The sequence below is a fragment of the Balaenoptera musculus genome, chromosome 17 (genome assembly GCF_009873245.2).
Source record: "Balaenoptera musculus isolate JJ_BM4_2016_0621 chromosome 17, mBalMus1.pri.v3, whole genome shotgun sequence".
NCBI classification, from domain to species: Eukaryota; Metazoa; Chordata; class Mammalia; order Artiodactyla; family Balaenopteridae; genus Balaenoptera; species Balaenoptera musculus.
Genome location: NC_045801.1, coordinates 6,270,796 through 6,296,668, shown reverse-complemented (window position 1 = coordinate 6,296,668; position 25,873 = coordinate 6,270,796).

The following is a 25,873-nucleotide window of genomic DNA, read 5'->3' as shown; positions in this document are numbered from 1 at the left end:
ATTTCGCCCTTGTGATTTTCTATGCACTATTTCTTCTATGGGATATTCACTTCCCTCCACTGTCTGCCTGGTAAATTACTAGCACTCATCTGGCTCAGTACAGTCATAACTTCCTCTCGGGCATCTTTTCTCAAGTTCTTCCCTCACTACCCTGGTTTACAGACTCCTGCCTGGTCTTTCCAGAGCCCCCTGTACCTACCTCGATCACAGCCCTTCTCACTTTCTTCCATTAATGCTTGTTTCCGTGTCGATAGACCTCACCAGCCTGTAGTCCACAGCTGGCAAGAAGCAGGGGCTCAGAAGAGCGTGGCTGAGTAAATGGGTGCTTATTCCACTTGAGAGGGTGGGGAAGATAGGGAAGTCATGAGCAAGATGTGAATAGGAAGCTCCCCAAGTCCAAAGTTCTCCATGGGAACTCAAGTCGTTACCAGCAGAAAGGGTGCTCCGAAATCCCACACTAGGGAATTTCATTAGTTTCATGAATTCAGTGTCATTAGTTTCATTAGTCGAGAGCCATGCTGCTCAAAAGGCTTGTCCTCCTGCTGCTGGTTCCAGGGCTGTGATGGGAGCATGGGTCTGCGTCAGCATCCGTGACACACACCCCCTCCTGGATCAACTAAGCCTTGCCAAGAAAAAATATGCCATCTGCAGTGTGCAATTGACTGCATTCAGGCACAAACCCTTTTCTCACTGCAGAGTGAAAACACACTGTTTGGGGCTAGCAGAGGTCCTTGGGTCATGCTTCTAGAATCTTCTGACTGAGTTTGGGGGACCAGGCAGGATTTTAGGAGTCAGTTTTCACCTGGTATGAAAGCTTGGCATAAACATAAAACTATCATTTGTTTACTTACTTCTTCCCATGGCCCAAATTAATATCTACCTCCAGGCTTTAAAAAAGTAAAAAAGAGGGGCCATGCCTAAAAATAAAAAGAATAACTCAAAGTTTCAGCCAGCTCTGCCCCTCCCTGTCTTTGTGACCTTGGCCAAATCACATCCTCTCCTTTTTGCATTAGGAGGACTGATTAATCCCTGTCCCGTGGCATTTGTGAAGATTAAATGTGATAATGGTTGGAAAAGTGCTTGAAGAACTGTAAATTGATGTACAAATGGAAGGGATTAAGGGATTAGCTTCAATCCGGTAAAGATTTTCTCTTCTATAGAACAACCCACTAAACATCGGTCCCTATGAGTTGCCGGCACACACACGTAACACACACCCGAGCGACGTGTGCCCTAATGTTCCTTCCTGTCTCCCTAAGTGGTTTTCTCAAGCTTCCCCCTACAACACCCTTCTGCAACACATCAAGATCTTTATCCAACATGACTTTAGGGAAACTGTATAACGTTAAAGGCTTCTCATGCCTGAGGACAACGTGTATGATGAAATGTTGTGTGTGTGTGTGTGTGTGTCTGCAAGTGTTTGTGTTTTCTTTCATTTCTTGGTTGTTTGGATTGTTCAGTGGAAGAAGAAATCCCCAAAGGAAAAGTCTGAGAGAAACAGGAAAAGTTGCTCTTTTATTCTTCTTGACTAAGATTGTTTATAAACAGAAGGCTGATTACAAAATAGTATCCCCATCCTAAGCTATTTTGTCATATTCCTCATCTTTTTCAGAAGATGGTTATTGTCTGACTCTTTTTAAAATTTTAACAATTTTCCTCCAAGCATCTTGCAAATTATCCCTCTTGAGAGAGGATTGCTACTCCAACCCATCCGCTTGACAATTAAAGAATGGGCGATGACTTTCCCACTGACTAGCTGTTTGACCTCAGACATGAACTGGTCTAATACTGCCAAGAAAATGAACTGGTCTAATACTGCCAAGAAACTTGGGGGCCCTGATGTATTTGCAGACACTCTGAGATAACCCTTAAAATAGTGTATATCTTGTATGTGTCCATTTTTGTGCTTATCTCCCTTCCTGAAAGTGAGCTTCTTAAGGGCAGGGACTGTCTCTTCATCTCTATATCCCACACCTAGCCCTGCTTAACATAGAAGCCCTCTTGTTTATTAAATGACTGAAGCAATATATGTACCTGTATGTTTACATACACCTAGCCTGTCCTTGTTCTCACATTTTCAGTGTTTATTTTTTATATTATATATGAAAAATTTACTCCTTTGTAATAATAAATAATTCTATCAGTTTTTTCTATAGAAATGCATACTCGATGCATAACTTAGAGATTATTCCTATTTACTCACATATGTATCTTTGAATTTTTATAGCAAAATATGCATTAGCTACAAGAAATGAAAAGCAAGAACAATGCAATTTCATTCTTATATGATTTCAATTTAACTCCCATGGAGTAGACACAAATTGATTGCAAAGTGGATCCTGAGAAAGAACTCATTTTATGATTCTGTGTGACTTCACATTCTATCTGCTACAGTTGGGCTGGGTAGGATGGGGAGGCTAGAGGTAGAAGATGAGATGAGAGGAGGAAAAATACTTGAAGGCAGCAGATAGGAAATCAACAAAATGAAAAGGTATGTTAGTTATGGGGTGTGCATTCCGGGCAGTAGTCAGCCAGGAAAATGATTTTTTTTTTTCCTTGAAAACCCGGGGAGGGTAATTAAACTCCTCCCACTACAGTTACATAGCATTTCATAGAGGGTATTGTGATGCTTTTGCATTCAAGGAGAGCCACACTTGTTGAATTTTGTCATTTTCATGGATTTACAAAATAGCTATTTGGGACAAAAATAACGAAAGACCTAGGCAGACTGTTTATAAATTCTGGGTAATCAAGGCACGATTCTTTTAAAGGCTAACGTTTGAGGAAATGTATCCTCAAAACCTATCATTTTATTTAAAGCTAAGCACAACTAATGTGCACTGTAAATAAATATAATATTAGTATTGGATTACACAGATCCAATACTGCCTTTACCATTCTAAGGGAATAATCAGTGTCACAGTGAGGTGAAACTGGTAAATAGTATGAGACCACAGTTAGGTGATTCTTATACATTACTTTTAAATAACAGAGATTTGACCTAATATTTATTAAAGCCTATATAGACAAACTCTTACTACATTTGTGTGTGTTTGTGGACAACATTCGTATTCAATATATGGTTAAGTGGTATGTGGATGGTACTAATAAACATTTGTTGAATACCTCCATAAATCATAAGTTTGGGCAGAATATACTTTGTCCTATAGACTGGGTTCACTCTTGTTATCGTTAAAATTTTTCAAGGAAAAAACAACTTAATGTAAGCGACGCAATGCTGTTGGTACTTGTCACACTGTTTTTCAGATTCTATAGAGGAGTTGAGGAAACAATTCTCCTTGGTGTGTTGTAGGCTCTTCTAGGCTGAGTACCGGGACAATTTCTGCATTTCATTCAGAAGACTGAGCCCAAGTTTCACCCCGTTACCAACTATGTGAGGTTGGCCAAGTCACAGATTTCTTTAGTCTTTATTTTCTTACATGTGTAAAGTGAGTAAGATCACATGTGAGGATTCCATTAAGAAATTTTTAAGTGTATTGTCTTTCTGTATATACGTGACAACTTATCTGAAGCTCCAGCAAACCCAATACCAAAACTGTCTTATGCACCAGTAAGCACTTTATATGAATTATCATATGTCATCCTCACAGACACACATTATTTCTCCCAGGTATAAGACGGGAAGCTAAAGACTAGAAAGGTTAAGTGATTTATCCACGCTGAGGTAGCTGTTAAGGGGCGTATTGTAGATTTACAGTAACATCTTTCGGGACCTCAGGAAATTGAACACTTGGCCATAAAGTTTGCCATGATTTCTGCATTCTGCACTTTACTAGGTGGTATATACAGTTGTCACATCACCTTCAGAGGTTGTCCCTAAAAGACAAATACACGGTGTCTGCGTTTCAGATGACCAAGCTGAGAGTGAGTCAGCTCTGGAGAGAAGCGCGTGGCTCCCACTCCACTGGCTGCTGTGGTCTCATCGGAGTGGCTGGACTTGCAGGGGAAGGGGTGGCTTTGCCCTTGAAGTCTGCAGAGATCTTCCCTTCTGCTTACGTTAGTGTCACGCTCAGGGTCACTGACTCAGGCACGTCATTTATGTGTTTTGAGTCAGAGAAACAAATAGAAACATGAATAGAAACACACATAGGGAAAGTCACAGATTTTATATATGTATATATTTAAAGTCCTAATAGTTGTTCCGCGGTGATGCGCAAACTACCATTACATCGACAGCCTCAGTCAAGTCTAGTTTTAGAGATGCATTGTCACGCTTCTCCGTTATGACTTTGTGTTTGGCACAGGTAATTAGGCACAAGCTTAACTTATCGCAAGCATAAATTAAAAGCAGAACTACGTAAGCTTTATTTTTTCCCTCATGCTGTGCAGTTGCGTCTATACCAATAATTAGGATGGGGAAATAGGCCGCCAGAGATTGGCTTTGCAAAGGCCCCACCTGCTCTGCCTCATCATACCTGGGGCTAGACTCTCTCTAGGGGCGAAAGGAGACAGATCCAAGAATAGCAGGTGGTGTTTAAATTCATCAGTCAAGAAAGTGCTGAGGAAAAATTATAAACAATGTAATAAGTTTACTCTGTCTTCAATGTATCATCCCTAACTTTTTGTTTACTTAAAAAAATTTTTATTATGAAATAGATCACAAATAAAGACTAATTTAAAAATGAACCTCTGAGTACTCGGCACGTATTAAGAAAATAATATCACCAGTACGTTAGAAGGCCCTGTGGGCCCCTCCCCAGTTACATCCTGTTCACTAACTACCCTCCCCCTACCCTGCCCTTGTAACTGTTATCTGTCACGGTATCTAAATTTCCTTACTATCTTTATATCATCCCTAAATTTTTAACAGCACTCTACAACGTGGCTGATGGTGAGGATCTTCATGGGTGGAAGTCCTCTCACAGCATATCCTAGGAATTCCTGCTTGCCATTTGCAGGGGAAACTGGACTTGCTCTGTACAGAGAAGGAAAATACAATTAAAATAAATATCAAAATCAGAGAAATATATTACGGTATTTGGCTGATAGAATTTGATGTAGCCACGAATGTCATATTGTAAAATATATACAATCTATTGTGAAGTACAAAATATTATAAAACAATATTCAATCGTGTATAAACCATATAGATGAGATTTGAAAAATACATGTATAGAAGACAAAGGAACAGATATTTAGTTAAATGCTGGGAAGTTATCAGTGGCTATCTCTGGGCTGTACTCCCTATAGATGGGCAGCAAGTCTTTATTTGAAAACAGATTAGGACAGCACAGAGCCATGTCTAATATGGTCTACCCCTTGTCTGCTAAATGTCCTTCTCCATATGTATTTGGGGACCAGGATATCTAACTTGAAGAGTCCATAGATACAGGGATGTGAAACATATACTTATTTGTGAGTGCCATGTATACCCCTAGACTCCCTGACCATACATGCTTCCTATTGGGAACACAGTGCCATATTAAGATTTTTGGTTCAAAGCATAGACTGGTTCCTGGAGGACAGCACCCAGCGCTCCTCAAGTAGTGTCTCCAAACTATTGTTTTCAGTTGTGCTTCATCAAGCCAGCTCAACATTCTACCAAGTCAGAAGCTTTTAGGTGGTGTGGTGTGCTACATCCGGAGGATTCCATACCTACACACTCACTCCCCTCAGCATCTTTTCTGTAAGGTGAATTCCCTGGATTCACATGACATTATCTGGAGCCTTTTGATTGTGGATCAAGTGCTCCGTAATCCCTTGAGGCTAGGGAAAGCAGATCTGTACCTGGAGTATGTGTCCACTACGATGAGAACAAACTGCTGGTCCTTTCAGAATAGAAGGGCGCTTGTGTGTTCGATTGTCACCCAGTGGCTTCAGGGTCTCTCTGAGAAATTGTGTCCCATTGAGAGTTCCGCATTGGTTTCTGCTGCTGGTGGGTTTAACACTTGGTAGAGGCAATAGATCAACCTTGGTGAGCCTATCTTTGTTATAGGGCTGGCGAATAGCATCCATCTCTGCCACTGTGGCCACTCCACCCACGTGCCTGTTGTGGTAGCACTTGGGTAGCCAGTGACAGAGGGCAGCTGACATCAGATGGCTGGGTCCTTTTGGTACTTGGCAGGTGCCTCTTCCATAGAAAGTGCTCTCTGATGGACATTAATATGGGATACTAAGAACTTGAGACTTCATTACCCCTCCCATCCCAGATTTCCTCATTATCAATATTCTAATATTCTCTCTTGAAGCCCCTGAACAGGCAGCCAGAGCATTCACTGCTGCCCCTGACTCCTTATTTAATCTGCGTTTGGGCTACTTCTTTTTCCATACAAACTGGGTGACCATGAGCGCCATCTGAAGCTCTGCCCACTGGGAAGGCATTCCCTCACGTTTACCGTTGTCTTTAAGACCATCACTGAAAGATTAATTTTTACATCTTTGAGGGCTTCGGTATATGAAAAAGAGAGAGAGAGACACAGAGAGAGAGCTGTATGTGGTCTGCAACTTATACAATATTTACAGAAATATTTTCACAGAAAACATTTGTCAATCTCTTTTCTATATCCTTAGTATTTTTTGTTTGCTTGATTTATAATTTTCTTACCAAGATGTGTTAACATCTTTCTGTTTAGTATTCTTTAGTTAATCAGATGTCCTTTCTACTTTAACTTTTAGCATCTATGTTTTTAAGTACTCATAGGTCCAGGATTATATTATCTTTCTGGTGAATTATTCATTTTATCATTTATAAAGGTCACCTTTCTCCATATTAATGCTTTCTGCATTCGCTTAATTAGTATCTGTCTTGCCTATATTAAAAGAAAGCTGGTGTCCAAATATTGATATCAGAGTTAACATTCTCATAAGGGATATGTTTATTTGGGGTATTTATGGGAGAACCTTAGATTTTGGAAATGTTGTCTCAGAAAAATTTTGAATTTCCTTCTCCTGGATGTTCCAGGGGTGTTCCAGGTTTGAGATAAGTTAATTCGTTAATTTATTGGTTTAGAGATCACTGAGCATTTCAGATAGAGTAAAAGCAGCACTCCACGCAGGTTTGGGTGTTTAACAGTTTCTCATGAATGAATGACCTTCCTTATTTTTTCCTCTCAGCTAGAGCTCTGGCTAGAGACAATCTTCATTGCCTCTTTCCTTGGCTGTTGAACAGTATTTCTCTGGTCCCTCCTTCACTTAGGCATTTGGTTTTCTCAGGTCCTGAATCAACACAGGAAACCCATTTCAAAATCTCTGGATACTCATTTCAAACTCTCTGGATATCCTGGCCAAATAGCAAACCTTCTTCCCTTCTACGGGGTTAACATCTCTTAGGCCCCTAGAATGTCTGTCTAATGTGTATCTCTAGGCTCCGAAGACTTCAAGAGCAGGTCATGAACTGATAGCATTGGTTTCTAGCACCTGGAAGTGCCCCTTCCCTTTTGGATTTTTATGTTCACTTACATATTTGATCTTTAAAGAATTAATTTTATCCCTTACTTCTAAGTAAGATACAAGAGTGGCATCTATGTACAGTATTAACTCGATCCACCATATGTCAGAACTTGAATCCAGCAATCTCATTTCTTCATCCCAGCAAACTTGTACATCATTATATATATATATATTTTTTAAACATCTTTATTGAAGTATAATTGCCTTACAATGGTGTGTTAGCTTCTGCTTTATAACAAAGTTAATCAGTTATACATATACAATATATTCCCATATCTCTTCCCTCTTGCATCTCCCTCCCTCCCACCCTCCCCATCATTATATTTTTATCCACACATCTAATAATGGGACACTTGAGCTTAACAACATTAGGTAATATCTCCATGGTCACACAGCTATTAAACAACGAATAAAAACTCTGTGTTCTTTCCATTTTACTGTGTTGCAACTCTGACATATTGCAAGACAAGGCATCATGTTATAAGGATTTCTGAATAAACATAATAGGTAGGTAGGATTACATTCACCAGGAGTCTCTAGATTGCCTATGATAGAAATAGCTCAAACTGCTTAATGGAAAAAATGGCTTATGTATCTGAAAGATCCACTATGAAGTGGCCGCCTCTGTTCTTTTAGCCAGGCCTGATTTTCTCTGCAGTGGCTTTGCTCTTGGGCAAGCTGGTCTAACATAGTAGAGAGATGGCCATAAACTGATTTCAGTCTGCATCTACAGTTGAATAGCTAGAAAGGGTCTCTTTCTCAACATTTCCAGCAAATTCCAAGGGATGTTATTCGTAAGACCAACTTTGGCCAACGGGCACTTTGATGGATGATAGTGGCGAGGGTAGCTTGTTCCATGGATTAATTCTGAAACCCAGACCAGTGGAGAATCCAACCTCATAACAGTTTTTGGTTTTCAAGTTTACATTGATTATCAACATTCATCTGGCAGACGAATGAGGAAGTGGGAGAAGAGAGGATCATCCAGAAGGGTGTTGAGTGGGGTCAGGGCAAGATGAGATATAAATTGCTCCCACTATCAGCCAGACCTAAATGACAAGCTCTTCCCTGCGATGGAAGCTATGTCCCAGAAACACCTCTATAGCATGGAACAGAAACACAATATTTTGTCAGAGAGGTACTGATCTTGGTCACAATAAAATTCGTTGACTGAATTCATAATCTCCATAATCTCAGCACACTTTGTTCCAAGTAAGATTGAGATATGAGAAACTCTGGAGCAGATTCTAGTTCCTGCTTTTATTTTTGGTTTCTTTTTTGCTTTTTTTTTTTTCTTTTTTGGTTTTTATTCTCAGAATGAAAATTTGGATAATATTTTTGGATGTGGAGGAAACTGGGAGTCTCAGAAAATGTCAGGAACAACAGGGCACAGCCAGGGCCCCTCTGAAGAATTTAAAGACTGTCTTAGGGTTGCTACAGTAGCCGATACGTTTCTGGAATGCTTTAAAGTGGCTGGTAATGGTTTCCTGGACCAGACACTTCTTTTCATCTATCTATCATTGACATATCTTTCTACTTTTTGGAAGATATCAGAAGATAAGGGAAAGGAAGGGAAAGAAATAGAAATAGCTTTTATTGAGCTTCTACAACGTGTCTAGTCCCATAGTAGTTACAATGCATAGATTACCTCATTCAATTGTTTCAATAACCCCATGGAGGTACATTAGAAAATTGATTCACATATAAAATAAAATAAAAACTGCAACAATGAGTTAACATTTAAAGCTGGTACCGTGTACCAGCATTTTACATGGACGTTCTCCTTTAATCTCCTTGATAACCCAGTGAATTTGGATGTACAAGAGGTTAAGAGACGTGTTCAAGGTCATTCATGTGGTCAAGAGTAGAGAACAGGGACTTCCCTGGTGGTACAGTGGTTAGGTCTCCACGCTTCCATTGCAGGGGGTACGGGTTCGATTGCTGGTTGGGGAACTAAGATCCCACGTGCCACGTGGCACAGCCGAAAAAAAAAAGAGTAGAGAACAGGAAAGAATGTAGGCACGTCTTTAAGAGAGTTAAAAACCAGACTTGAGATTCAGCCAGTTCCTGCCCTCTCCAACCAGGCTGGCACCTTTGGTCTTTGGTAACCTCTTATTGTTACTTGCATGCCCCCAAGTGGAGGAAAACCGAAGGTCACGTGGCACCTGAGTGGAATTAGCTGCAACAAAAAGGAATAAATAGCAAGAAGGAGGCACAAACAATATAGGGTAGTGTGCTGGCAGGGAGGGTCCAGGTGCATTGTGCCATGTGGTGTAGGAGCTCTCAGGTGACATATGTCTTTGTCTGACTATAATTCCACAATGTCTGTTACAACTTGTTGGTGCCCTGGTTCCAGGGTGATAAATCCATGCAGACAGTTCACTAGGCAGGTAGCGTCTGTGTATTTAAAGGAAACAACATGCATCCTTATGCAATGTGACACAGTCACTGTCTATCTTGGTTTCAGGGCCAAATGTATATGTACATATACAGATACAGGTGTGTGTATACATATATGCATATACATATGCACACAAATATGTGCACATACAATGTGTGCATACATATATGTGTACACGTGTGCATAAGCCTGTATGTTTACAAGTGTACATAGGTACATATGTGTGTGAATATTCATAAATGCGTGCATGCATATATGTGTGTATGCATATGTGTGTATACACACACACACACACACACACACACATCTTGCATCTCTCAGCTACTCCACTGGGAAAAAAATGCTTTCTTATTCTTAGTAATAACATTCTTTCTGAGGATTGAGAGGTTTAGGTAGTTACTCTTGGCTCAATCATTTTTCCCATCACTCCCTACTTTTTAAAAAAAAATAAATTTATTTATTTATCTTTTTATTTTGGCTGCGTTGGGTCTTCGTTGCTGCGCATGGGCTTTCTCTAGTTGCTGCGAGTGGGGACTACTCTTCGTTGCGGTGTTTTCTCTTGTTGTGGAGCACGGGCTCTAGACATGCGGGCTTCACTAGTTGTGGCTCACGGGCTCTAGAGCGCAGGCTCAGTAGTTGTGGCTCGCGGGCTTTGTTGCTCCGCGGCATGTGGGATCTTCCCGGACCAGGGCTCGAACCCGTGTCCCCTGCATTGGCAGGCGGATTCTTAACCACTGTGCCACCAGGGAAGTCCCCACTCTCTACTTTTTGATCTAAAAGAGACAAATACCAGATGATAGGCTTTTTCAGTCCTTGAGGGAGACAAGAGTAATCTTACATTCCTCCAGGCTCTCTGCTCTAGTAGTGTTGTCCTTGTAAGTATTAACATATATTAATCAGGGTTCTCCAGAGAGACAGAACCAATAGGAGACAGATAGGTAGATGATAGATAGATAGATAGATAGATAGATAGATAGATAGATAGATATAGATAGATAGATAGATTTAAAAGGAGATTTATTATAGGAACTGGCTCATGGGGTTTTGGAGGTCAAGAAGTCCCACCATCTGCCATCTGCAAGCTGGAGAAGGTGGAAACCTGGTGGTATAATTCAGTTCGAGTCTGAAAGCCAAGAATTGGGGCTAGTGGTTTAAGTGCCACTCTGAGTCAGTAAACCCAAGAATCAGGAGTACCGATGTTGATGCAGGAGAAAACGGATGGCTCACCTCAAGCACAGAGAGAGAATGGTTTGCCCTTCCTCTGCCTTTTTGTTCTATTTGCCCCCTCAAAGGATTGAATGATGCCCACCCACACTGGGGAGGATCTTCTGCTTTACTCAATTCACCAGTTCAAATGCTAATCTTTTCTGGAAACACCCTCACACACAAACCCAGAAATAATGCCTTACCAGGTACCTGGGCATCACTTAACCCAGTCAAGTAGACACAGAAAAATTAACCAGCACACATATGCAGTCCTGGTCTGAGGCCAAACCCAATTAGCCAGGGAGAAAATGAAATTTTGTTGAGTCCTTACTACATGCCACACACCAGTCCTTTTAGCTCCCTTATCTTAATCGATCCTGCCAATAACTTTGAGAGAGTGATAGAATTCTTCCCATTTATATATTCGGGGAATGAGGCTCTGACAATTTAAGTAACATGTTTTACATCCTACATCCAGTATGTGATAGAGCTAGGGTTGAATCCAGCTCTCACTCTCCCAAAGGCTAGGACACTTCCGTTGAGTCTATGGGTTTCAAACTTTGGTTAACTTCAAAATCACCCATGCAGCCCTTTGAAAATGAAACTCTCTGAGGCCCGCCTTAACCCTGCTGAATCTTACTCTTTCCATAAGGCTCCATGTCCTTTTTAGAAAAAACAAACAAATGAACCAAACAAATAGTGGTCATTAAAAACTCCAGTACCTTAGGAAGGTCAACTTATATATTCCTGAAGATTCCTTGCAGTCTTCAAAATCTGTATGAGTTATATATTGTTGTACAACAAATTGCCCCCAAACTTATCAGCTTCAAACAACAAGCATGTATGATCTCACGTGTAATGTGGGTCAAGGCATAACTTTACTGAGTGCCTCTGGCTCAAAGCCTTTCATGAGGTTTCAGTCAAGCTGTCAAGCAAGGCTGTGGTCTCATTTGAAGTCTTGATTTAGAGAAGAGCGTTCACTTCCAAGCTCACATACATGGCTGTTTGTAGGCCTTGATCTCTTACCCTGTGGGCCTCTTCATAGGACGCCCACACAGCATGACAGAGAAAGAGATTTCAAAGAGTGAAAGTGCCTAAGCTAGAAGCCATTACCTTTAAAACCTAATAAGGAGCAGCACCCTGTTGGTTCAGCTTCGTTCCATTTGTTAGAAATGGGTCAACAATTCCAGCTCATAGCTAGAGGGAGGGTATTATACAAGGTCATGAACATAGGGATGATCAAGGGTCACCTTGGAGGCTGTCCATCACTCCACACCTCAGGCTTCCTTTGGTGGGGCAGGTGAAGGAAGGATGGAGGCGGGGATGGTTTGAACTCCTCTGGAGATTGCCGTGTGACCAATAAACATTTGGATGAAAATAATGTCTGATCCAAATTGTTATATCTTTGCAAAAGCAAATTTGCAACAGAACTGGAGTTGATAGTCTCTGCTTAAAATATTAAAATAATAATGAAATATTGATGATTAACTATCTACATGCTACATTCTAAACTCTTTAGAGAAACAGTAAAGATGCGGTTATGATTACTCTTATGGCTTCTCTTTCATTATTGCCCCTTTTTTTGCTGGTTTGTAGAATACCGAAAAGCATCAGACTTGGGGGTAGGAAGCTTCCAGCTCTGACTCTGCCATTTTGGGCTCATTTTCCTAAGCCTCAGCTTCCTCACATGTAAAAGGAGAATCAAATCCCTTGTTTTACCCATCTCACCAGATTGTAAAGAGGATAATAATATAAAATAAATTATCCAGTCAACTAATCTATGACAAAGGAGGCAAGGATATACAATGGAGAAAAGACAGTCTCTTCAATAAGTGGTGCTGGGAAAACTGGACAGCTACATGTAAAAGAATGAAATTAGAACACTCCCTAACACCATACACAAAAATAAACTCAAAATGGATTAAAGACCTAAATGTAAGACAGGACACTATAAAACAAGAGGAAAACATAGGAAGAACACTCTTTGACATAATTCACAGCAAGATCTTTTTTTTTAACATCTTTATTGGGTATAATTGCTTTACAATGGTGTGTTAGTTTCTGCTTTATAACAAAGTGAATCAGCTATACATACACATATATCCCCATATCTCCTCCCTCTTGCATCTCCCTCCCTCCCGCCCTCCCTATCCCACCCCTCTAGGTGGTCACAAAGCACCGAGTTGATCTCCCTGTGCTATGCGGCTGCTTCCCACTAGCTATCTAGTTTACATTTGGTAGTGTATGTATGTCCATGCCACTCTCTCAGGAGAGGGTGTGGAGAAAAGGGAACCCTCTTGCACTGTTGGTGGGAATGTAAATTGATACAGCCACTATGGAGAACATTATGGAGGTTTCTTAAAAACTAAAAATAGAACTACCATATGACCCAGCAATCCCACTACTGGGCATCTACCCAGAGAAAACCATAATTCAAAAAAGACACATGCACCCCAATGTTCATTGCAGCACTATTTACAATAGCCACGTCATGGAAGCAAACTAAATGTCCATTGACAGACGAATGGATAAAGGAGATGTGGTACATATATACAATGGACTATTACTCAGCCATAAAAAGGAACGAAATTGGGTCATTTGTAGAGACGTGGATGGACCTAGAGACTGTCATACAGAGTGAAGTAAGTCAGAAAGAGAAAAACAAATATCGTATATTAACGTATATATGTGGAATCTAGGAAAATGGTACAGATGAACTGGTTTGCCGGGCAGAAATAGAGACACAGAAGTAGAGAACAAATGTATGGACACCAAGGGGGGAAAGCGGTGGGCGGTAGTGGTGCTGGTGTGATGAATTGGGCGATTGGGATTGACATGTATACACTGATGTGTATAAATGGATGACTAATAAGAATCTGCTGTATAAAAATAAATAAATAAAATAAAATTATAAATAAATAAATAATCTGAAAGCGTTTTGTGAAGAATTTATCGTAGTAGAGAGAGTGGCGTGTAGTGTGTAGCGGTTGTGGTAACAGAATCAAATGTCATGTCTCTTCTGGCAGAAATATCCCTCAGATGTGTATACATCTCTCCATCCAGGAGTCTTGTGCTGGTTCCATTACCTAGAGGTTTCTTTTCTTTGTTTCGCTTCCTATTGTTACAGACCGGTTGAAAAGGGATCACCCAATCACATCCTACTCCTTGGATTAGAATTCATCTTTGAACAGCTTTACTTTGTTTAGAAGTCGCATGTTACTTTGTTCTGGCAGGCTTACATCCTGGTGTCCCGTGTTATGTCTCTACCTGATTGTGCACATCCACAGAGCAGGGGCTGTCTCTCACTCATTCTGGTATATCCGTAACCCCTGACACAATTAAATATACTCTACTTCATTTCAATAAGCTTTGGGAGTAGATAATAAAAACTGAAACCTGAGAGAGGTTAAAGGAGTCATATTAATTTCTGAATTTCCCAGCATCTAACAAAGGTATGCACACAGGAGGCATACAATCTTTTTGTTGCTATTGTCTTGTGCAGACACAGTGATGGTCGAGATGGTTTCTATTCAGGGGAAACCCATGTTGTCCTCTCTTCTTCACCATGCCTAGCATCTTCTCTTTTTTTTTTATTTTTTTTAATTTTTTTTTAAACATTGGGTTTATTTTATTTATTTATTTATTTATTTATTTATGGCTGTGTTGGGTCTTCATTTCTGTGCGAGGGCTTTCTCTAGTTGCGGCAAGTGGGGGCCACTCTTCATCGCGGTGCGCGGGCCTCTCACTATCGTGGCCTCCCTTGTTGCAGAGCACAGGCTCCAGACGTGCAGGCTCAGCAATTGTGGCTCACGGGCCCAGTTGCTCCGTGGCATGTGCGATCTTCCCAGACCAGGGCTTGAACCCGTGTCCCCTGCATTGGCAGGCAGACTCTCAACCACTGAGCCACCAGGAAAGCCCCCTTTTTTTTGATTTTTAAAAGATTTTTGTTTTATATTGGCGCAGAGTTGATTAACAATGTTGTGTTAGTTTCAGGTGGACAGCAAAGTGATTCAGTTATACATGTGCATGTATCTATTCTTTTTCAGATTCTTTTCCCATTTAGGTTATTACAGAATATTGAGCAGAGTACCCTGTGCTATACAGTAGGTCCTTGTTGGTTATCTATTTTTTTTAAGTTTTTAAAAAATTAATTAATTAATTAATTAATTTTGGCTGTCTTGGGTCTTCGTTGCTGTGTGCAGGCTTTCTCTAGTTGCAGCGAGCGGGGGCTACTCTTCGTTGCGGTGTGTGGGCTTCTCATTGTGGTGGCTTCTCTTGTTGTGGAGCACGGCTCTAGGCGTGTGGGCTTCAGTAGTTGCGGCACGTGGGCTCAGTGGTTGTGGCTCACAGGCTCTAGAGCGCAGGCTCAGTAGTTGTGGCACACGGGCTTAGCTGCTCCGTGGCACGTGGGATCTTCCTGGACCAGAGATTGAACCCGTGTCCCCTGCAGGTGGATTCTTAACCACTGCTTCACCAGGGAAGTCCCTGGTTATCTATTTTAAATATAGCAGTGTATATATATGTTATTCCCAAACTCCCAATCTATCCCTGTCCCCACCCCACCCCCTTTCCCCTTTGGTAGCCATAAGTTTGCTTTCTAAGTCTGTGAGTCTGTTTCTGTTTTGTAAATAAGTTTATTTATACGATTTTTTTTTAGATTCTGCATATAAGCTATATCATATGATATTTGTCTTTCTCTGTCTGACTTACTTCTTAGTATGATCATCTCCAGGTCCACCCATGTTGCTGCAAATGGCATTATTTCATTCTTTTTAATGGCTGAGTAATATTCCATTGTATATATATACCACATCTTCTTTATCCATTCATCCGTCGATGGATATTAGGTTGCTCCCATGTCCTGGCTATTGTAAACAGCACTGCAGTGAACGCTGGGGTGGCCTAGCATCTTCTTGTTGCCTAATGCCCCAACCTCCATGAACTGATCCTGGCAAGTACCTGGCAGTAATGTCTAGATGTGCATCAACACACAAGCTTCTGTTTTCCTTGTACTCCAGGGCAGACAACTGAACTTGCTTCTTCATTTCAGGCTTTATTTAGGTTTGTTAATATGGCTTTGGATGCTTTCATGGATTTTGCCTTTGGAAATGCAGCCTCTGTTAATTCTCCTTTGATTGTGCATCTCCCAAGCTGCAGTTTGAGGCACCATCTCGCCTCCACCACCTGATTTCTCCACCACGTCAGGTCCTAGTCCAGCAGGAGGTTCAACTACGTGTGTGGTATAGATTTTATAGAGGTACTTCTTACTAATTTGTTCTCTTTCCTCTCAACCCAGCCCTAGGAGTGGATGAAACTATTAGACTGTGAATGTTTTGAATTAACTTACTTAATTATGAAGAATCCCTTAAACTTTCCCTTTAAATCTAATTCAGGCTTCTCTTTCCAGACTGATTCAATTAAGATTCATTTTAACTGTGGAACCCTGTCTTCCTAATTGTTCTTTTTAAGTCCTTTAAAAGACATGTATCAAATTCCCAAGTGCTGTCTGCCTTCTCAGTTTTACCTCCAATTCCTTACTTAATGAAGCTGAAAAGAGTGGGTGATTGACTACATTGTTCCTTTATTTTTATTGGACCTGCCCAGGAGAATTTGTCCAATTCTGCTGAAATACTACTAATTTGAAATTTTCACAAGGACTTAAGAAACATTCTGCATATGTATAGGATGTGGGAGAGTTATGCCCAAAGATTTTTTTTTATTAAAAATATATTAATGGAAAAGAATATAAAAAGATTGTATATATGTGTATAACTGAGTCACTTTGCTGTACAGCAGAAATTAGCACAACATTGTAAATCAACTATCCTTCAATTAAAAAAAAAACACCATGCCACAGTAAAAAGAAAACATATAAATAAAAAATTCCAGAGCAAGTGTTTTAGCAGTCCTAATGCAAAAACAAACAAAACAAAACAAAATATATTAAGTGCCCATTATATGTCAGACACTCCTCAACATGCTGTTGTTTCAATGGTGAAAAAGACAGCTGTGGTACTTGCCTTTGGTTCCTCACTTCAGTCCAGTGAAAAAGATGCTGGGGCAGGTGGTGGTCCTATGATGCGATACATGTTGTGTCAGAGATATGCCCAGAAGATCATGTTGGCAAAGAGATGGGACACTTCTTTCTGCTTAGGGAAGAGGTATCATGAAAGGCTGCCTGGAGGAGGTGACACTTAAGCTCTTCCAGAAAGATGAATACAAATATAAAATATCCAGAAAGATTAATTGGACATCATTCAGTTGCTAGGTAGAAATACCAAAAAGAATAAGTTTAAGCACAAAGAAAGAATTTATTGACTGCCACAAGTGAGGGGTTCAAGGGACTGCCCAGGTATGGGTGGAACCCCGGTCTAGACAATGTCTACAATTCTCTTGTTCTTACACATATATTTTATTTTGTTTGTTGCTTTAGAATTTTTCTCCCATTCAGGCAAGTGGAATACGTTAAGTTGATCCAGGCTTGCATGGTCCTTGTACAAATGGGTACTCTGCCAGGATCCACGTCAGTTCCCCAGAAAAGGACACTGCGTGGTCCTGTTTGGGCCACATTCCTATTCTCTTACTCACTCATGTGTTCAGTCATCCACTGCAGTTAATTAGAAGCACTGTTCTCGAGTTTATCTCTGGACTCTGAAATTTGTGCAGCCAGGTCAGCCTGAATCACCAGACTCCCGTGAGGCTGGGGAGACCCGCCATATCATTAGCATTCCCACCGTGCTGGAGAAAGGAATCCCTTTAAAAATATTTCTGGACAAATTAAAAACGATGCTACATGTGTTACACCATGCAACGATAAGGGGGGTCATCCTGCATGAAGTCCGAGAGTTAGAGCCATCGGGGTCCATTAGGACAATGCCTGCACACTTCCAGATGCACAGGAATCGCCTGCAGATATTGATTCAAGGTGGATTTGGATTCAGTAGATCTGGGCTGGAGCCTGAGACTCTGCAGCTCCCTGGTGAGCTGATACAGCTGGTCCCTGGGCTATGCTTTGAGCAGCAAGGCATCAGTAATCCAAGTCATTTAATACGGTTGGAGTTTAGGTGACAAGAAAGGGTCAAGCGGTAAAGGAGACGAGAGTGATGAGGAATATTGCAAGGTAAAGAGTAAAGGCTGAACCCCAGAAGGCCTGGACCCTCAGGTCCCTTGTTCAGTTACTCTCCGTTTGCCTGATAGATCCGTTTCTCACCTTACCTGGTGCCCTGGGAGGCTGGCCTGGTGGACTACACCGTCTGTGCAGCGCTTCTAGTTTCTAGTTGCCGGTGGGAGGCACCAGCAGATGATTGGAGCAAAAGTGGCCACAGTATTTGCTCTCACTGTTCTGTCCTTGTCGGACCAGAGCCTGGGTAGCAGCTGGTGCTTCTACCTATGGCCACAGCTCCCAGGCGGAGATGGTTCCCCTGCAGCTCCCATCAGGTTCCGGAACACTGCGCCCTCGCCCTGACCCTGGATCCAGGGGTGGTGGCTGGTTCCCGCTGGGGTTGGTCCCTGGCTGAACATCACCCCTTGATGTGGTCTGAGCCCTGCTGGAGTGTGCCATCTGTTCTCTGCTGGGACTCCCTGATGCACCTCTCATTCTGTGTCTGTAAAATGGGCTAATAATGGCTCTGCCGCCCGGTTCTTGTGAGATTTATAGAAAACAGTTTATCGAATGTGCCCGCCGTGGTGCCTGGACGTGTGGACTCTTCACAATTGAACACTAGGAAGGCTCATTGCTTCTCAGTGTTCACACACTCCTTCTTAGACAGTGTCATTCACCCTTCTCCTGAGAATGTGCTGTTGGGACCCTTAGACTCTGGCCCCAGGCCACAGCTGGTCAGGCCAGAGGTAAGTCTGTAACCCAAACTAGGCCAATCGGCCTCTGCCTGCAGGGAATCTGGAGTCCAGGTCTTGGAGCCTTGTAGGACTTTGTTGGGCTCTTCATCTGGAAGACCATGTAAAGCTATGTATGTGAGGTCTTGCTTGTTTTCAGAGCAGGTAAGGAAGTTGGGAAGAGTGAGGAGGAAAGATTAAAAGGTAAGGGGAGAGAAAGACAGGGAGAGAGGGGGAGAGAGAGAGAGGTGGCTTGGCGTCTGATTGATTTCTTATTCCTATTTCTAATCCCTCCTGAGGTCCAGCTTCCTTTGCAAGACGTGAGACTTTCCCAGCATCCTCAAGGCTTTGTGAGTGACCGTCTACACAGAGAAGTGGGTGATGTGGTCATTTTCCCTTGAACCCCGTGGCAAAGGAGTAGCCTCCTGAACAGAACCTCTGTTGGGTTAGGAAGGAATAAGGGGTAGCTGGCAAAGCAGAAACCAAGGCTAGTTAGAGTGAAGCAAGCACGTAATTCAGTGTAATTTGAGGCCTGGAGAAACAATCACTTCCCTGGGGTTTTTCCTGGGATGTTTACTGGCCCCCTCCCGAGCAGAACAGAAAAAACTACAAGAACAAGCTCTCTGACTCAAAGGGACAACTTGTCATTTCTCAGCATTCCTGTGATTTTGTGTTCAGCCAGCTCCAGTTCAAAGTGAATCTGTCTTTGGGCACAAAAATTCAGCTCCAGGTTCGTGAGTGTGAAGTGTAGCTGCTCAGCCAGCCCTGACTGTCCATCACCCTTAACGTCAGCGTTCTGCTAGCGTGTCTGGAGCCCCAGCCTGGTTACCGGCAAAGCCCCTCGGCTTCTCCAGCATTACTGAGGACTCTCAGGGCGGAAAGAGGGCTCATATCCTGCCTGCCGATTGTTCTCTCACGATCTTCGTTTTTCTTGATTTTGCCACCACTCTGCTTTCCATATGGCCTTCAGAAACTGCTGTACACTCTCTGTCTTTTTTTCCAAATGGAGAATATTCACATGACTTACACTTTCCAAAATTACTAACATGAAGCCATTGTATACAACAAACTTTTCCTGAGTGCTGAGGATGTTGGAGGATGATTACGGCTCAGAATAGAACAGGTGAGACATTACAATAGGCTGGGCCAGGACGTATATGCCCCCGTGAGCTGACTCTCATTGGCTGTCTTTCTCCATATGACCTGGCTGATCTTCCTGCTACTGGTGGCAGCCTTTTACCCTTTACCCTTTACCCTTTACCCTTTACCCTTTACCCTTTACCCTTTACCTTCAGCCCTTACTGAGCCTGTACCCCTCTTGTCCAACTGCCCTAGGGATCTTCAAAATCCTCTGTTTGGAGAACTGACAGGGACCCTATTAATTTGTTATGCAGAAAAAATCCCCTCCTTAGGTATACCTCAAATCAGCTTCCGGCTCTCACTTTGTATTTTGAAAGATACCTATTCATGAGCTCTCCTAAACAAAGAACAATTGTCTTCCTAAGAGAATTCTTCTATCCTCCTAAAGCCAAGTGTCTAAGCTACAGTCAGCTTTAAAAATCCAACACATCCAGGGCACACAGACACACACAGGCTCAGGACATCCCACTTTTTCTCCATGTAGTATGAATGGGTTCAGTCACTTCCTTTCCAGCTTTAGTCTCTCATGAATTGATGAATGAAAAGCAAAGGTGCTGTCAACAACCAGTAACTGTGTTCCGTCCACCAACAGAATGGAGTAGTGTGTCATTCAAGCGATGATCTTATGCCCTGACTAGGACATATCACCACCTAGGCCCCCATATTTTAAGGGCAACTAAACAAGGTTTAGTGGGTGGATTCTTCCAAAGGAAGGAAGAAATGCCCTCGCGTTCCTGGGCTTAGTTAGCTTGCTTGCTTGTTTTGTTGTCAGGCCCTCAGTTTCCCCAGGTTTTTACATCAAGACATATATTCATGTCTTTACTGTGAGCCAATTATGAACCAATCAACTAGACAGAATCAGGTGAGCCACGTATGAACGACTTTAGCCTCACCATCCTAGAGGGCCAGGGAGCGGGTCGTGAAGTGACCTGAGGACCTTTATCTGTGATTCCAGGGGTTGCCTTCAGACGGAGGTGGTCCTCTGCTTGCTGTGACATTCTCTGTTTCCTCCTCTCTCTGTTTCTCCCTCCCTAGGACTAGAAGTCTGCCTCACTTTCCCTCTAGCTCCTCACTAAGACTGAACGTTCTCTCTGAACGGTAGAATGGAGCCCAGAGACCACGCCTAGTGCTTTCCAGATTCTACTCTCAGGACTCCTCCAATCTCTATGCTGCTTCCCCTTCTCAGAACACACACACCAAGGACCATATGAAAGGGAATGTATCTCCTTCTCTCCGTATTTACTATCTTGGTGTGATACGTCGGCTTTGACCCATTCCTCGTACGGGTTCCAGCTCTCCCCCGCCATCTTCATTCTCTTACTTTTTACCCTCAGTGCACTTTAGTTTGGGTCATGAGTGCTACCACATATTCTAGTTACAGCTTTGACTGTTTTCCACCCTAATTTGGGTTCTCCCTTTGCCAGTGTCTCCTGAACCTACAGTAGAGTTTGATTAGTCCCCAGCATCCACTTACCTTGGTGTTCTTTTCCTTCCAACGTGGTTTTCTCCATCTGTAGGGTCAGAGCTGGACATCTGCTTCCTGAACTATCCAGATGTACCAAACTATCCAAAGAGTCCTTGGCCCCAAATGGAGAGATTATTAGAATAGCATGTCAGGTTTCCTTCTGACTTCAGGTGTTACCTGTCACCTGGCCTTCTGTCACTGCCCTTCTAGGTCTGCCAAAACATCTCTTTCTTGTTTTTTGTTTTTTGTTTTTAATTTTTTGGCCGCGCTGTGCAGCATGTGGGATCTTAGTTCTCCGACCAGGCCTTGAACCCGCGTCCCCTGTGGGTTGGGAGAGCAGAGTCTTAACCACTGGACTGACAGGGAAGTCCCTCTTTCTTGGTTTTAACCTCTGCTGGAATCATGCTTTTCATTGAATTCTACACTAATGTCACATTGTGAATGTGGCTATAGTTAATGTGGATTATGATATTTATTGCAACTCAAAAATATATCTGACTTTGTCCTTTGAGTACTTAGTAGGATTACACATCCCTTCTCCTTTGAAGTTAAACATGTGACTAATTTTAGCCAACAAAATGAAGCAAAAGTGATGAGCTTTGCTTCATGGAAGGAAGTTTAAGACCCTGGGTACAATTTGCATTGTGCTAGTCCTCTGTGATGACAGTGTAAGCCCACGTGGGAGGAGAGCCTCTTATGGCCTATATGCCTGGCCGACTATGGTTTGGGTCATGTAGCCTAAGAGAGAAATAACTCCCCTCTTTTTTAAAGTACTGTAATGTGAGATTGCTTGTTGCTGCAGTATAACCTTGCCTTATCCTGACTAATACAGTGATTGCATCCTCTCTCTGGGCTCTAGTTTATTCATTTGTAAAAGGATGTAGTTGGACAAATTATCACTTAAGTTTCTTTCATCTCCAACATTCGAGCACTCTACATCTTATCTGACAGCATCCAGGCAAGAGTGGTGGCCCGTTATTTGTTCCTCTTGGAATGTTTCCATGAAGCTCATGAATGATTAAGATATGTGTCTGGATAACACCCAGTGGCAATAGAAATGAGACAGCTGGCTAAACAATTGTAAACTATAATCAGGGTGTGTACTCCAGATGCTCAAATATTATTGTCAAATGTCCAAATTAATGCCCATCACAATTTGGATGCTGAGATTTTTCTTTTTCTTAACATGATTTTTACTGGCTGTCAAACTAATTTATGGAAAGCCCATACTGCAAGTGTCACATTGTTTTATTAGGGACATATGAGCATTGTGGAAAGTGTTTATGAAACCAAGCATGCAGGAGAGATAAATAATACACCAATAAAATACCAGAATCACAAGAGCAATTTTTTCAAGGGGAAGCACCTTATCATTGAAACAACTTTTTTATAATATTTACAAATATGGTTGACTATGTTTCCCTTGTGCTTAATATCAATTACTATTATTTTTTAAAATTTATTTATTTAATTTATTTACTTTTAGCTGTGTTGGGTCTTTGTTGCTGCATGGGCTTTTCTGTAGTTGCGGCGAGCGGGGGCTACTCTTCCTTGCGGTGTGCAGGCTTCTCATTGCGGTGGCTTCTCTTGTTGCTGAGTACAGGCTCTAGGCGTGCGGGCTTCAGCAGTTGTGGCTCGCGGGTTCTAGAGTGCAGGCTCAGTAGTTGTGGTGCACGGGCTTAGTTGTTCCACGGCCTGTGGGATCTTCCCGGACCAGGGCTTGAACCCATGTCCCCTCCATTGGCAGGCAGATTCTTAACCACTGTGCCACCAGGAAAGCCCCATTATTATTTTTTGACTAAGTAAGAGTAACATGGAGAAAATCTATTTACAGACTTCCTTGATTTGATTATTTTACAGCAGATTCCATGCAGAAATTTTGGAATCAGACTGACTGACTTAGAATTTTGATTTTGCCATTGTTCATAATGTGACTTAAGCTCTCTGAGTCTTAGTTTCTTGATTTGTAAAACGAAGATGCTGTTAGTTATATTTCAAAATAAATTGAGGATAAAATTAGAGTTCGCATATATAGTCACTAGCGGAGCAATATTGAAATCATCCTTGCCGTTACCATTGCCCTCATAGAAAAGACATACACACTGGCCTCTGATGACTTCACACGGCATTGATGACACACTTTAACATTATCAGATTCTACTGACATCCAACAGCCACAAGGTAAGATTAACTGCCCTTAATGCTGCACTCTGTCATTTTCAAGATGACTTCACCCACAGATTATCACAGGGGCTTTCTCACAAAACCCAGCTTAGTGAGTTAATCAACCTTCGAGAGGTATTAGAGGACAGAATGGATGTACATTTCAAAGGAGCTTTAGTCCTAAATCGTCCCAAATCACATGTCTGAACAATTTTCTTCTCCAACACAGTTAATTTGTTGGTCACAATTTATTGAATAGCTTTTACCTACTTCAGTTCTGGAATAATCCTTGCCATCCATCCCTCGTCAATTTAACAAGTGCTTCCCTCTCTTCCTAAGGTTGTCCGTGAAAGGGGAGGGACTTCATTTCACTTGTAAAGATTTAAGTGTTTGAATGGTGGTTATCTTCCAGAATTTAAAAGAAATCCCATTCTTTGAAAAAAGAAAAATCAAGAAGTATCAATATTTTTCATGGGTAAATTTTATCTAGCATCAAAATAGTATAATAATAGCTAATAATTATTGAGTTCTTACTATTTTCCAAGCACTGCTATGTGCTTTACATAGAGAAATCATAATTGCCCTATGAGTTTCTGTCTAGTGATATCCTTTTTATTTAAAATTTATTTTTTATGAGGTAACATTGGTTTACAGCATAAGTTCCGTGTGTACAACATTATTTTTCTACTTCTGTATATGTACAGCATGCTCTCCACCAAAATTTTTGTTCCTATCAAGCACCATATAGTGAATCCCCTTTACCTGTTTCACCTTCTCCCTAACCCTTCGCTTCTGGTAACCACTACTCTGTTCTCTGCATCTATGTATTTGCTTTTGTTTGGTTTGGTTTGTTCATTTATTTAGTTTTGTTGTTGTTGCTTATATTCCACATATGAGTGAAGCAAAATTTCATCTTTCTTTATGGCTGAGTAGTATTCCACTATATATAAGTATATATTATCCTTTTATCCATTGATGGGCACTTAGGTTGTTTTCAAATCTTGGCTATTGTAAATAACGCTGCAATGAACTTAGAGGTGCATATATCTTTTTCAATTAGTGTTTTCATATTCTTTGGATAGATACACAGAAGTGGGATATCTGAATCATATGGTAGTTCTATTCTTAATTTTTTTGAGGAATCTCCATAATGTTTTCCATAGCGATTGCACCAATTTACATTCCCACCAACAGTGTGTAAGGGTTCCCTTTTCTCCACATCCTCACCAATACTTGTCATTTTCTGCCTTTTTGATCATATCCATCCTAACAGATGTGAGGTGATATCCCACTATGGTTTTGATTTGCATTTCCCTGATTATTAGTGATGTTGAACATCTTTGCATGTGACTGTTGGCCATCTGTATGTCTTCTTTGAAGACATGTCCATTCCGCTCCTCTGCCCACTTTTTATCATCTTTTTAAAACTGTGGAAAGAGTTCAGTGGGTTTGGGCAACCCTCCTAAGATCTTTTAGCTGGTAAGTGAAGAGTTGATATTCAAAACCAGATTGGCTGACTCTATAGTTTGCACTTTAATCCCTGTGTACACTTCTGTCCCAAACGCAAGAGATGTTCCATGATGGAAGCAGAGGAAACAGCCAAATCCAGTCCAAGTGCCTGGGCTGCATCATCAGACTTGGACTATATATAATGAATTATATATCAATACATAGTAAGATATACATTACATTATATTATATATACTGAGATATATATATAGCTCACTATGTTATAACTTTTTCATCATAAGAAATGAATAGAAGACACTGAATAATTGGTACATCTCTGAACTTTTGAGTATAAGGTGACTCCTGGGTATTTTAGACGAAGCATGCAATTTATAGGTAATTCATTTAGCTGTAAGTTCTTTCTTGGATGCTTACTTTCAAGTATTTTTCAAGTGTCTTTTCTTACTGCAATATAAATTTCATGAAGGCAAAAATTTTGGGTCTGTTTTATTTGCTTATTTGTCACTGTGCTAAAATAGTGCTTTGTATGTGCTCAGTAAATATTTGCTGACTAAATAAATACATTGTCTCGAGCTCTTCCTGTTTGTAGCATCTGCTATCTGTCCCCCTTAGTGGTTGCTGTCCTCTTGTGGTTTTTCATTTCTGACTATGAGCTCACTTTCAGTGGGTGTTAAGTCTGTTGGAGAATTATCTGGGCCCCCATTTGTGGAGCATTCATTTAGACAGATTTAGACAGATTTGTGTCTATATCTGCTTCAGAGAATTGGGAGAGTATGATTTCATTG